General features: G+C 45.3%; 1 non-coding gene across 1 annotated transcript; it reads right to left on the bottom strand.

Annotated features, from left to right (window-relative positions):
• Positions 1-13,949: 13,949 nt before the first annotated feature.
• LOC123570661 (U2 spliceosomal RNA) lies at positions 13,950-14,139 on the bottom strand. Its single transcript, XR_006694930.1, has one exon. It is a non-coding gene; the product is annotated as a U2 spliceosomal RNA (small nuclear RNA).
• Between the last annotated feature and the right edge of the window lie 674 nt (positions 14,140-14,813).

Here is a 14,813-nt window from a genome sequence, read left to right on the forward strand (position 1 = left end):
AATTACTGGCTCCCCCAACCAAGACCAACTAATTTTTGTATTTTCAGTAGGGATAGGGTTTTGCCATGTTGGCCAGGTGGTCTCAAACTCCTGACCTCAGGTGATCCACCCACCTCGGCCTCACAAAGTGCTGGGATTACAGGCGTGAGCCACTGTGCACGGCCTATTTTTTTTTTTTTTTTTTTTTTTGAGATGGAGTCTTGCTCTGTCACCCAGGCTGGAGTGCAGTGGCCGGATCTCAGCTCACTGTAAGCTCCGCCTCCCAGGTTTACGCCATTCTCCTGCCTCAGCCTCCCGAGTAGCTGGGACTACAGGCGCCCGCCACCTCGCCCGGCTAGTTTTTTTTTGTATTTTTTAGTAGAGACGGGGTTTCACCGGGTTAGCCAGGATGGTCTCGATCTCCTGACCTTGTGATCCGCCCGTCTCGGCCTCCCAAAGTGCTGGGATTACAGGCTTGAGCCACCGCGCCCGGGCACGGCCTATTTTTAAATTTAATTTTTATTTTTATCAAAGTAGAACAAGTACATAGTTTAAAAAGTCAAATAGATCAACATAGGTTATAATTAAACATTCTATTCTTCCCACATCTAATTCTTACTTCCCAGAGATAATTGCTGCAACTTTTTAACTTCCTCCTAGTATTCACCTCAAATTTCTGAAAACATGTTTATACTGCTATGTCTTGATTATTTAAAGTTTTAGGTATTTGTGAAAGCTAAAGCAATTGCATTTTGGATGCTAATCCACCATGTTGGCTTCTGATTAATCTCAGTTCTGGGAAGGCCTCTAAGATTTTAAGTTTACCTGTTGTTCCTGGTGTAAGAGCAGGTATTACCATACATTCTGCCCTTAGCTCAAACAACCTTGATGTTATCATATCTATACATCCCTTCTGAATCACCCTTTCCCTGCAGTACAGAAGCCCCAGGTCTGGGGGTAATGGAGCAGGAAACCACCATCTCATCTCAGCATTGCCCAAGAGACACACATAGCCTCTGTTCATAAGTCTCCATTAAATGTTTATTTCTAAGAAACTGAACTTGTCAACCTCTTTCTTTGGCCTCTCAGCTTCCTTGGACTTTTGGAACGGGTTTGCATAGGCCCGCCCACTGCCACAGTATTATCTATTAACTTCCAACCATAAAAGATGAGGAGTTGTTTCTTTTACATAATAATTCCTTCCCAAAACACACTTCTCCTGCCCCTAGCCCCTTGGAAATAACTATTATATCATAATATTAGTTAAATTAACATTTATCATCAATATTTACTCGCAGTTTAGCCAAGAAGTGTATTATATTTCCTTTCTTGTATAACTTTTAATTTCCTTCGAATTAATAATGGCCTTATTTTTTATTTTGTTTTAGTTTTCTAGTTGCTTATTCATCTCCAAATTGACTGTTGAAAATCTAACTCTCATATCATTATGTTGCAACATGTCAGATATTCATTCTGTCATAACATTTTTTATTTTTTGAGACTGAGTCTCACTCTGTTGCCCAGGCTGGAGTGCAGTGGCGCGATCTCGGCTCACTGCAAGCTCCGCCTCCCGGGTCCACGCCATTCTCTTGCCTCAGCCTCCCGAGTAGCTGGGACTACAGGCGCCCGCCACCACACCCAGCTAATTTTGTTTTGTGTATTTTAGTACAGACGGGGTTTCACGGTGTTAGCCAGTATGGCCTCGATCTCCTGACCTTGTGACCCACCCGCCTCGGCCTCCCAAAGTGCTGGGATTACAGGCGTGAGCCACCGCACCCGGCCCCAGGAGGAATATTTCTTTAAAAAATGTTATGACAGGCCGGGCACGGTGGCTCACGCCTGTAACCCCAGCACTTTGGGAGGCCGAGGCGGGTGGATCACGAGGTCAGGAGATCGAGACAATCCTGGCTAATACGGTGAAACCCCCGTCTTTACTAAAAATACAAAAAATTAGCCGGTTGAGGTGGTGGGCGTCTGTAGCCCCAGCTACTCGGGAGGCTGAGGCAGGAGAATGCCGTGAACCCGGGAGGTGGAGCTTGCAGTGAGCCGAGATCCGGCCACTACACTCCAGCCTGGGTGACAGAGTAAGACTCGTCTCAAAAAAAAAAAAAAAAAAAAAAAGGAAAAGAAATATTCCTCTTGGAACGCTTTATCCTCCAGTTCTGAGTTCAACTGGCTCTTCTCCCTGGAAGCTTTTTAGTAACTTTCCTTTCTCCTGGGTGTTACATAATTTCATGATAATATGTATTGGGTATTTTTGTTGTTGTTGTTGTTGTTTTTTGCAGGGGTGGGAGGCAGGGTTTTGAGACAGAGTATCCCTCTGTTGCCCAGGCTGGAGTGCAGTGGTGCAATCTTGGTTAGGTGCAACCTCCATCTCCCGGGTTCAAGCAATTCTCGTGCCTCAGCCTCATGAGTAGCTGGGATTACAGGTGCGGGTCACCACTTTCAGCTAATATTTGTATTTTTAATAGAGATGGGATTTCACCATGTTGGCCAGGTTGGTCTCAAACTCCTGATCTCAGGTGATCTGCCCGTCTTGGCCTCCCAAAGTGCTGGGATTACAGGTGTGAGCCACTGCACCTGGCTTCATCTTTTTTTTTTTTTTTGTCAGAGCAGGAGAATTTGAAGTTGTTCTTATTTATTGGAAAGGCACTCAGTGGTCTTACTTGTCTAAAAGCTTAGGCCTTTGAACTCTGAGACATTTTCTCATATTATGTCTTTGACGATTTTGTTCTCTATCTCTGGAACTCCTATTAATTGTGTGGTGAATCAAGCCAGGCGTGGTGGTTCACACCTGTAATCCCAGCACTTTGGGAGGCCGAGGTGGGTAGATCACGAGGTCAGGAGTTCAAGACCAGCTTGGCCAACATGGTGAAGCCCTGTCTCTGCTAAAAATACAAAAATTAGCCAGGCGTGGTGGTGCACGCTTGTAATTCCAGCTACTCAGGAGGCTGAGGCAGGAGAATTGCTTGAACCTGGGAGGCAGAGGTTGCAGTGAACTGAGATCGTGCCACTGCACTCCAGCCTGGGTGACCCAGCAAGACTCTGTCTCGGAAAAAAAAAAAAAATTGTATGGTGACTCTTGTAGAGTGATCACTAATACCCTTAACTTTTCTTTTTTCCATCTCTTTGCTTTTTGTTCTACTTTTAAGGAGATTTTATCAACTTTAATTTCCAATTTTTTCATTTAATTATTAATTTCTGTATTCATATTCTTATTTATTTTAATTTATTTTATTTTTGAGACAGAGTCTCACTTTGTCACCCAGGCTGGAATGCAGTGGTGTGATCTCGGCTCACTGCAACCTCTGCCTCCTAGGTTCAAGCGATTCTCCTGTTTCAGCCTCTCGAGTAGCTGAGATTAGAGGCGCCTGCCACCACGCCCGGCTAATTTTTGTATTTTTAGTAGAGACAGGGATTCACCATGTTGTCCAGGCTGGTCTCGAACTCCTGACCTCAAGTGTTCCATCTGCCTCAGCCTCCCAAAGTGTTAGGATTACAGGTGTGAGCCACCGTACCCAGCCATGCATTCATACAGTTATTTTTCATAGGCTTCTATCAATGTTATTTTAATATCAGTTTCTTTTTAAATGAATACATTATTTTTCATGATATTTACTTAGTTTTATTGTTGTTGTTTCCTTCTGCTCCCTGCCCTGTCTCTTGTTTCCTCTAAGTTCTTTTTTCAAATTTGTATATCTTTGTTTTCTGCTTTTATGTGGAAGTTCTTTCTAAAATATTTGGTGATCCTTGTCTATCCATTCACATTTAGGAGTGAGGCACTTAAAAGGTATGTGTAATATGTCTGCAAGCTTATTGACTGGTAGGCTGCATAGTGAGGGGATGGAACGGGGATGTGGCCATTTCCTACCATTTGTCAGTGTTGCTGAGCTGGTGTCCTAGCTGGTCAGTTTCTCCAGGAAGGAAAACTCTTACTTTTTTTTTTTTTTTTTTTTTTTTTTTTTTTTTTTTGAGACGGAGTCTTGCTCTGTAGCCCGGGCTGGAGTGCAGTGGCCGGATCTCAGCTCACTGCAAGCTCCGCCTCCCGGGTTTGCGCCATTCTCCTGCCTCAGCCTCCGGAGTAGCTGGGACTACAGGCGCCCGCCACCTCGCCCGGCTAGTTTTTTGTATTTTTAGTAGAGACGGGGTTTCACCGTGTTAGCCAGGATGGTCTCGATCTCCTGACCTCGTGATCCGCCCGTCTCGGCCTCCCAAAGTGCTGGGATTACAGGCTTGAGCCACCGCGCCCGGCAGAAAACTCTTACTTTTTACCTGAAGGTATACACAATTGTAAGATGAATGAAGGAGAGAAAATAGTTGGTTTTGAGGGGAGGGTCTGACTGTTTGAAATGCAGATTTTCACTTCTGCCGGTTTTCAAGACATCTGACTTGGCCTTAGTTATTCCTTGTGACTTTGAGTTTAGAGTAACTTTATTTTGACCTCTGTAGGCTAGAGTTGGGCAGGGGATTCAGCTGCTTTTAATACAACCTTCAACCAGTCTTCTGTTTTAGCCCTACTCTCACCCTCACTATCAAGGGTTCTTAGTACCTCCAAATTCAGAATCTTTGAGGGTTCTACAGTGTAAATCAGTCTTTTAATGTCCTGCAGGTAGTTAGGTTTCGATATTCTCCTTTCTGCTAAAATTTTTTTTTCTTTTTTTTTTTTTTTGAGGCAGAGTCTCACTCTATTGCCCAGGCTGTAGTGCAGTGGCATGATCTCGGCTCACTGCAACCTCTGCCTCCGGGGTTCAAGTGATTCTCCTGCCTCAGCCTCCCAAGCAGCTGGGATTACAGGTGCATGCTACCATATCTGGCTAATTTTTGTAGTTTTGTAGAGACAAGGTTTCACCATGTTGGCCAAGTTGGTCTCAAACTCCTGACCTCAGGTAATTCACCTGCCTGGGCCTCCCAAAGTGCTGGGATTATGGGCGTGAGCCACCACTCCCGGCCCTGCTAAGATAAGTATTGGGGGTCTCTGAAGGGGACCCCAATAAGAGCATTCTTTCTTTGTTCTAAGGTCCTGAACACATTGAGAAATCAAGCAAAAAATAAATATAGAGGTCAACATATCACCTTTATTACTGCTTGAGACCAGACTGGAAGATGTGGGTTAGTATGGGAGTCAATGAGCCGGCACAGCTCACGCCTGTAATCCCAGCACTTTGGGAGGCCGGATCACCTGAGGTCAGGAGTTCAAGACCAGCCTGCCCAACATGGAGAAACCCCATCTTTATTTAAAAAAAAATACAAAAATTAGCTGAGTGTGGTGGTGGGTGCCTGTAATACCAGCTACTTGAGAGATCACGCCACTGCACTCTAGCCTGGGCAACAGAGTGAAACTCAGTCTCAAAAAAAAAAAAAAAAAAAAAAAAAAGCCAGGTGTGGTGGCTCACACTTGTAATCCCAATACTTCGGGAGGCCAAGGTAGGCTGATCACCTGAGGTCGGGAGTTCAAGACCAGCCTGACCAACATGGAGAAACTCCCGTCTTTACTAAAAATACAAAATTAGCTGGGTATGGTGACACATGCCTGTAATCCCAGCTACTTGGGAGGCCGAGGTAGGAGAATCACTTGAACCCGGGAGGCAGAGGTTGTGGTGAGCCAAGATGGTGCCATTGCACTCCAGCCTGGGCAACAAGAGCGAAACTCTGTCTCAAAAAAAAAAAAAAGAGCCTCCTAACTGTATCCCAGGATCAGGCAGCCTGGGCAGATCTCAGCATGGAGGAAAAAGGCAGAAAATGTGTTCTGATGGGCGGGCTCCTCTTCCCAAGAGCAATAGGATAGAACTGAGTGGAACAGTCCTTCAAGAGTGGATGAACACTCAAGCCTGTAATCCCAGCACTTTGGGAGGCCGAGACGGGCAGATCACGAAGTCAGGAGATCGAGATCATCCTGGCTAACACGGTGAAACCCCGTCTCTACTAAAAAATACAAAAAACTAGCCGGGCGAGGTGGCGGGCGCCTGTAGTCCCAGCTACTTGGGAGGCTGAGGCAGGAGAATGGCATAAACCTGGGAGGCGGAGCTTGCAGTGAGCTGAGATCCGGCCACTGCACTCCAGCCTGGGCAACAGAGCGAGACTCCGTCTCAAAAAAAAAAAAAAAAAAAAAAAAAAGATATTCGACAAAGGTTTAATAGGTTAATCAAGTTTACTAGGCTGGTTGCAGTGGCTCATGCCTGTAATCTCAGCACTTTGGGAGGCCTAGGTGGGAGGATCACTTGAGCTCACGAGTTCGAGACCAGCCTGGGCAACATAGTGAAACTCTGTCTCTACTAAAAATACAAACAAAAACAAAAACAAAAACCCCAAAACTAACCGGGCGTGGTGGTGCATGCATGTAGTCCCAGCTACTTGGGGAGCTGAGGTGGGAGAATAATTTGAGCCTGGTATGTATAGGTTGCAATGAGCTGAGATCTCACCACTGCACTCCAACCTGGGTGATAGAACCAGACCCTGTCTCAAAAAAAAAAAAAAAAAGTTTACTTATTAGTCATCCTGGAGTTTTTGTATCTCAATGGGAGTCATAAGATTGAGTATCTATTTGTGGCATTTTGAGCATCAATAGGTAATAAGAATGATATTTTAGGGAGCAGAACTTTTTGTGCACCCATGGATTAAACAGGATTATATTGGTCACCTTTGGAAAAACAGTTGAACTTCGAAAAAGAGGAAATAGAGGAAATGAATTTGAGTTTCATATTTACAAATTACTAATCACTACCTCTTGTTTTAGTTATCGTTTAGTTATCTATTGTTGTTACTGTTTACTTATTTATTAATAACTAGTAAACTACCTTAAAAATGAGTAGTTTAAAACAACAGCTATGCTTTATGTATTCAAGATTCTTTTGCTGTTGTTGTTTGTTTGAGACAGGGTCTTACTCTGTCACCCAGGCTGGAGTGCAGTGGCATGATCTTGGCTCATTGCAGCCTGGACCTTCATGGCGTAGGTGGTTCTCCTACCTCAGCCTCCCAAGTAACTGAGATGACAGGTGTATGCCACGACGCCTGGCTTTTTTTGTATTTTTTGTAGAGATGGATTTTTGCCACGTTGCCTACGGTGGTCTCAAACGCTTGTGCTCAAACAATCCGCCTGCCTCTGCCTCCCAAAGTGCTAGGATTATAGGTGTGAGCCATCACATCTGGTCTTACTCAAGATTCTTTTTTTTTTTTTGAGATGGAATTTTGCTCGTGTTGCCCATGCTGGAGTGCAATGGCGCGATCTCGGCTCACTGCAACCTCCACCTCCCGGATTCAAGCGATTCTCCTGTCTCAGCCTCCTGAATAGCTGAGATTACAGGCGTGCGCCACCACGCCTGGCTAATTTTTGTATTTTTAGTAGAGATGGGGGTTTCACCATGTTGGTCAGGCTGGTGTCGAACTCCTGACATCGTGATCTGACCACTCTGGCCTCCCAAAGTGCAAGGATTATAGGCGTGAGCCACCACATCTGGACTTAATCAAGATTCTTTAGGCCAGGCGTGATGGCTCACGCCTGTAATCCCAGTGCTTTGGGAGGCCGAGGCAGGTGGATCACCTGAGGTTGGGAGTTCGAGACCAGCCTGACCAACATGGAGAAACCCCGTCTCTACTAAAAGAAAATACAAAATTAGCCGGGCATGGTGGTGCATGCCTGAAATCCCAGCTACTCAGGAGCCTGAGGCAGGAGAATTGCTTGGACTTAGGAGGCAGAGGTTGCGGTGAGCGAAGATCATGCCATTGTACTCCGGCCTGGGCAACAAGAGCAAAACTCTGTCTCAAAAAAAAAAAAGAAAAAAAAAGAGAAAGATTCTTGAATTTGGCCAAAACATAGTGGAATAGCCTGTCTCCTCCACATGGTGTTGACTGGGCAGCTCAACAAAAGGCTGGAGGATCCAAGTCAACTTCACTTGCATGGCTGGGGCCTGCACTGGTTGGCTGGGACAGCTGGAGGATGTCTGGGCTCTCTATCCCTTCATAATCTCTCATTTCCCAGGGCCTCTGTCTACAATGAAAGATACATGGCCACTTTCTCCAATAGGGTATTTAGACTTCTTTATACAAGAAATGGCTTCCCAAAGAGCAAAACAGAAACTGCCAGGTCTCTTAAGGAATAGGCCCAGAACTGGCACAGTGCTATTTCCACTACATTCTATTGGTGAAAGCAAGTCACAAGACTAGCCCAGATTCAAGGGAAAAAGAAACAGACTCCACCTCCTGATGGGAGGAGTGTGGTGTGTGCACAGGGATGGGAGAAACTGTTGATGACTATTTTTCTACTTTTGCAGACAATTTACCATACCACTTAACCTCATAAAATTCAGTTTTGTTTTGTTTTGTTTTTGTAAAAGTAACTCACTTTAGATCTACAGATAGAATATAAACATATAGACATATATCCCCTAACTCTAAGGTCCTGTACAAATACAAAAACCTACATTGCCTTAAAAGGTGTTGACCTGGAAGTTTCTCAAAGCATATTAGCACAGTGGGCATCTAGAATTATTGGTGTTCTCTGGGTATTGATCATCTCTCCTGGTGCTAAGGAGAGCAGGAGTGACCCTGCTGGGTGGTTTTCTGGGACAGGATTTCTCAGTGGTACGAGTGGGAATGATTTCTGGCGGTTCCAAGTGAGTTTAAACTCTGGAGAAAATGCATTAGTTGCACTGGCCTACCTTTATTTATCTTTAAACTGCAAATTAACTAGTTTGGAAAAGAGAAAGTTAAAAAGTTAAGAGAACAGCAGAACAGCAGTCTGTAGTTATTCTTTTTTTCTTTTTAGACAGAGTCTCGCTCTGTCACTCAGGCTGGAGTACAATGGCGCAGTCTCAGCTCACTGCAATCCCCACCTTCCAGGTTCAAGCATTTCTCCTGCCTCAGCCTCCCAAGTAGCTGGGATTACAGGTGTGTGCCACCACACCCAGCTAATTTTTGTACTTTTAGTAGAGACGGGGTTTCATCATGTTGGCCAGGATGATTTCGATCTCCTGACCTCGTGATCTGCCTGCCTTGACCTCCCACAGTGCTGGGATTACAGGCGTGAGCCACTGTACCTGGCTTATAGTTATTCTTAACTCCTACTCCATCACCTATTCCCCAAGAAAGCATCAACCAAATTATTTCCTAATAGAAGTATGAATTTAAAGGCCAGACACGGTGGCTCACGCCTGTAATCCCAGCACTTTGGGAGGCCAAGGTGGGCAGATCACGAGGTCGGGAGGTCGAGACCATCCTGGCCAACATGGTGAAACCCCATCTCTACTAAAAATACAAAAATTAGCCGGGCGTAGTGTCGTGTGCCTATAGTCTCATCTACTTGGGAGGCTGAGGCAGGAGAATTGCTTGAACCAGGGAGTCAGAGGTTTCAGTGGGCCGAGATCGTGCCACTGCACTCCAGCCTGGGTGACAGAGCAAGACTCCGTCTCAAAAAAAACAAAAGAAAAAAAGAAATATGAATTTAAATTAGTAGCTGAGACTTATTTGAGGTATAATCAATTATTAAACCTGTCTTAAATACCCACTCTGTGCTCAACACTGTGCCCACTCCTATGAGTGATGCCAGAGAAAGCCAAGTTACTGACTTAATTTCCCTCTAGGAAATTCCAATCTAGTTGGGAGCAATCAGAATGAAATAACATATATGAGTGCCTCACACCTGTAATCCCAGTGCTTTGGGAGGCTGAAGTAGGCGGATCACCTGAGGTCAGGAGTTCAAGACCAGCCTGGCCAACTTGGTGAAACTCCATCTCTACTAAAAATACAAAAATTAGCCAGGCATGGTGGTGCACAGCTATAGTCCCAGCTACTCAGGAGGCTGAGGCAGGAGAGTTGCTTGAGCCCAGGAGGTGGAGGTTGCAGTGAGCCAGGATCTCACCACTTAATTCCAGCCTGGGTGACAGAGTGAGCTCTGTCTCAAAAAAATGAAAACACACACACACACAAACATAAATGAGATGTTGCAAGGCATCATAAGGTAAACGCTAAACGAGTAGAACATTTAATAAGTGCTGAGAACATTTAACAAGTGGAGGGAAACTTGTTTAAGGTAGAAAATAGCATAAGCAAAACTAAAAGGATCTGAATGACTATCAACTGTCATCACAGAACAAAAAGGGTACTAGTGAGATTTTGTTTGTTTTTTATTATTTTTTTTGAGATGGAGTCTCGCTCTGTCACCCAGGCTGGAGTGCAATGGCGCAATCTTGGCTCACTGCAACCTCTGCCTCCTGGGTTCAAGCGATTCTCCTGTTTCAGCCTCCCAAGTAGCTGGGATTACAGGCATCCACCACCATGCCTGGCTAATTTTTTTGTATTTTTAGTAGAGACGAGGTCCACCATGTTGGACAGGCTGGTCTCGAACTCCTGACCTCAAGTGATCTGCCTGCCTTGGCCTCCCAAAGTGCTAGGATTACAGGTGTAAGCCACTGTGCCCAGCCCACTAGTGAGATTTGATCAGAAACATGTATGCTAGGAAGTTGTTCTAATTACTATTGCTACCCTAACAACACCGGATTTAGATATTTAAAAGAATAATGATTATTTTATTATTTCTGGTGATTTCTGTGGTACAGGAGTTTGGGAAAGGCTGAGCTGGCTGGTTCTGACTCATGATCTCTTCTGAGGTCAGACGGTGGCTGCAGCTGGAATGGTGGTTGAAGAAGCTGGGGGCTGGCTGGGCACCTCTCACTCTCTTTATGTGGTCTCAAGGCTTCTCCAGGTGATTGCCTTTATAGGTTAGTTTGGGCTTTCTCAGATGGTAGGTACTTGTAGAGAGCCACTGTCACACGTCCCCAGGAAGCAGACTGAGATGTCGGGACATTTGTTGTTGAGTGATACTGGGACCATTACCTGTGGAAGGGAGGAGAAAGAAGCAGGATTAAGTAGAGAGAGAAACTGAATGGCAATGCTGTCCTAACGAAGGCCTCAGCTGACCCCGACAGGGTGCTCTGGAGCTGGGATGACCCTTCTGAGTTTGTCTAAATCTGGGCAAAAGGGCAGGCTGGTCCTTTACACCTCTGTGTTAATCACTCACTGGATTCAGGCTTCCCCAAAAGGAGGTATAACCTTGAGTGAGGTAATCTTGAGCCAAGGCAATCCCCTACAAGGGCTGACAGTTTAGGGTCATCTTCCAGTAGTACTCCCAGTAGCTACAGGAACAAGTTCCTCATTCCTGAAGGAAAAGCTGGGTGGTACATCACAGTGTCCACCACAGTTCTGACACCATCTGTGGCTTTCCATAGAGGGACTCAGCCATTTTGTATGGACCTGGCAGAGAGGAAGCTGGGGGAATAAATGTCCAACCTCACCTTCCTCCTAACTTGATTTCCTATCAGGACCAAGTCCAGAAGCCATAGGACTTCACGCAGTCCATATAGGTTTTGCCTTATGGAGCAGTGTGGAGAAGAGTGAAGAGTAGATCTAGTCGTGCAAACAATATATTCAGCAGCAGTAGATGAGCTTGGTTTTTGAATGTTAAAGGAATGTTGAATTTAATAGTATCCTGAGGGGCCGGGTGCGGTGGCTCACGCCTGTAATCCCAGCACTTTGGGAGGCCCAGGCGGGCGGATCACGAGATCAGGAGATCGAGACCATCCTGGCTAATATGGTGAAAGCCCGTCTCTACTAAAAATACAAAAGATTGGCTGGGCGTGGTGGCGGGCGCCTGTAGTCCCAGCTACTGGGGAGGCTGAGGCAGGAGAATAGCATGAACCTGGGAGGCAGAGCTTGCAGTGAGCCGAGATCAGGCCACTGCACTCCAGCCTAGGAGACAGCAAGACTGCATCTCAAAAAAAAAAAAAAAAATTATATATAATAATAATAATAATATACCGATGGAGCTTTCTTACTGGTAGATTAAAGGAGTTTCTGAATCACTCTCTCACCTGCTCCACTTAACTACGTTACTTTTTTTTTTTTTTTGAGACAGAATCTTGCTTTGTCGCCCAGGCTGGAGTTCAATAGCATGATCTTGGTGCACTGGAACCTCCACCTCCTGGGTTCAAGTGATTCTTGTGCCTCAGCCTCCCAGATAGCTGGGATTATAGACAGGCATGTGACACCACGCCTGGCTAATTTTTGTATTTTTAGTAGAGATGGGGTTTCACCATGTTGGCCAGGCTGGTCTCAAACTCCTGGCCTCAAGTGGTTTGCTCACCTTGGCCTCCCAAAATGCTGGGATTACAGGCGAGAGACACCATGCCCACCTTAACTTGGTTACTTAACCTCACTTTTCATTTTGCCATTTAAACCTTACCTAATTACTTCAGCTTAAAGAGTGATCTGATCTGGTACATGAATTTGGCTTTGGCTTTTCTCCTGACTAAATTTCACTCCTTTTTTTTTTTTTTTTTTTTCCCCCTTTGAGACGAAGTCTCGCTCTGTCGCCCAGGCTGGAGTGCAGTGGCGCGATCTCGGCTCACTGCAAGCTCCGCCTCCCGGGTTCACGCCATTCTCCTGCCTCAGCCTCCCGAGTAGCTAGGACTACAGGCGCCCCGCCACCGCGCCCGGCTAATCTTTTTGTATTTTTAGTAGAGATGGCGTTTCACCGTGTTAGCCAGGATGGTCTCGATCTTCTGACCTCGTAATCCACCCGCCTCCGCCTTCCAGAGTGCTGGGATTACAGGCGTGAGCCACCGCGGCCCGCCCTATGGTGTACTTCTGCAGCCACTATTCAATGGTAAAATGAGTTCATGGCCTTTCGTCACATTATTTCCAGGATACAATTTAACCCCAATCTTCATCTTTTATTTGAAACCCTACCGTCTGACATCAGTAATAATCTCTTCCGTCTCTTCTTTGGCTTCCATACATTTTTTTCCTTCTTTACATCTACTCCTCAGTTTCCTTGAGGACTTTGGTAGACAATCCCTCCCTCCTCTCTTTTCCCCTTCAACCTTGCCCCTTCAACCTTGTTTTGCTCTCCTTTGCCTGAGAGTCCTTGGACATTTTATTTATTTAATTTTTTTTTGAGACAGAGTCTCACTTTGTCGCCCAGGTTGGAGTGCGGTGGCGCCATCTTGGCTCACTCTGTCGCTCAGGCTCATTGCAATTCCCTGCTCCTGGGTTTAAGCCATTCTAGCGCCTCAGCCTCCCGAGAAGCTGGGATTACGGGCGCGCCCCACCGTGTCCGGCTACTTTTTGTATTTTTAGTAGAGACGGGGGTTTCACCATGTTGGCCAGGGTAGTCTCGAACTCCTGACCTCAGGTGACCACCCGCCTCGGCCTCCCAAAGTGTTGGGATTACAGGCGTGAACCACCGTGCCCGGCCAGCATTTACATTTTAAATGTAATCCTCTTTGAGGAGCAGTGTGTCTCTGTTGGGGGTGGAGTAGGGAAGGTGGAGTTGTGAGGATTCTGTTGGAAAGCCAAAGATCTCTAACCTTAGAAATAGGAAAAATAGCAACCAGTTCTGGGAGGTATGGGACTAATTCCTCCACTTCCTACCTGCTTCCCCATATCATTTGGAATTTATTTAGTTATTTATCCTGAGAATGATGTAAGGCAATAAGAATGATAGAATTTAAGCAAGAGCTAAGAAAAAAGACCCTCAAGACAAAATTTTAAAAGATAATTCTTTTTTTGTTTTTTGTTTTTTTTTTTGAGACAGAGTTTGGGTTTTGTTGCTCAGGCTGGAACGCAATAGCACGATTTCGGTTCACTGCAAACTCCGCCTCCCAGGTTAAAGCAATTTTCCTATCTCAGCCTCTGGAGTAGCTGGGATTACAGGCGCCCGCCACCACACCCGGCTAGTATTTTGTACTTTTTGTAGAGACGAGGTTTCACCATATTAGTCAGGCTGGTCTCGAACTCCTGACCTCAGGTGATCCCACCGCCTTGGCCTTCCAAAGTGCTGGGATTACAGGTGTGAGCCACCACATCCGGCTAAAAGATAATTATTATCCTACTCTTTCATATCCCATCCCACATAGACAAACTGGTTTTGTTTTGTTTTTTTCCTTCTTCTGTCTTGAACACTAAATTTTAATCCCCTGAGGGAGTGCACTGTTCCTGGAGGTACTGTAATACCAGGTGGATGCGTTAAGTGAACAAGAAAGCTCCTATTGCGTCTTCCTGCTCCCCAAATCCATTTAATATATTGGACTCGGATAGAAAATATATCAGATATTAAACTGTTAAGAACAGATCCTACACTTGATCTTAGCCAAAAGGCAGAGAAGAAGCGATAAACACTTTTAAAAGCACACTTTACCTACAGATTTCCATGGAAACCAACCAAAGGGAAATTAGAGAGGCATTGCTGTGCCATTTCTATGCTAATTAATGTCTGATTTTCATTAGGCCAGCGTTGTTTTTCCTCCAAGGTCTTAGTGTTTATTACAGCAAAAATTAACTCAGTAACAATTCCTCCAGGATAGTTTTATTTAAATATTATTAACTTACATACTTCACCCAACAGCTTTCAAAATTGTTGTCTTTTATAGTGTTAAACTACCATCTTTAAAATCTTGGCTCTGGCTCTGCATCACGGAAGGTCAGCCTCTGTGAAAAGCCTGACCCCAGCAGGACAATGCCACCAAGGCATCTTTTTAATGTGATGCGCACGTTGCTGTACACCTTGGCTGCAAAGCAGAGGCTGTGTTTTTAAAACGGCCAAGAGCCAGTGCATGCCGTGTGGTGAATTATCAGTATCGCAAGTTGGGCACGGAAGGATGCTTTCTCCCTCTTTAACACTAACAACAGAATAAAAAACCAAAAACTAAAAACCAAATCCAACAGACAACAAAACCGTCCGAGTGCCCAGGGAAAGCGCGCCAACTACATAAAGAAAAGTAGGGGGGGAACTGGGATTCAAAATCATTACTCCCGAACGTACACCCTCCTGGACCTATCAGAAT

Source organism: Macaca fascicularis, chromosome 1 (genome assembly GCF_037993035.2).
Source record: "Macaca fascicularis isolate 582-1 chromosome 1, T2T-MFA8v1.1".
NCBI lineage: Eukaryota > Metazoa > Chordata > Mammalia > Primates > Cercopithecidae > Macaca > Macaca fascicularis.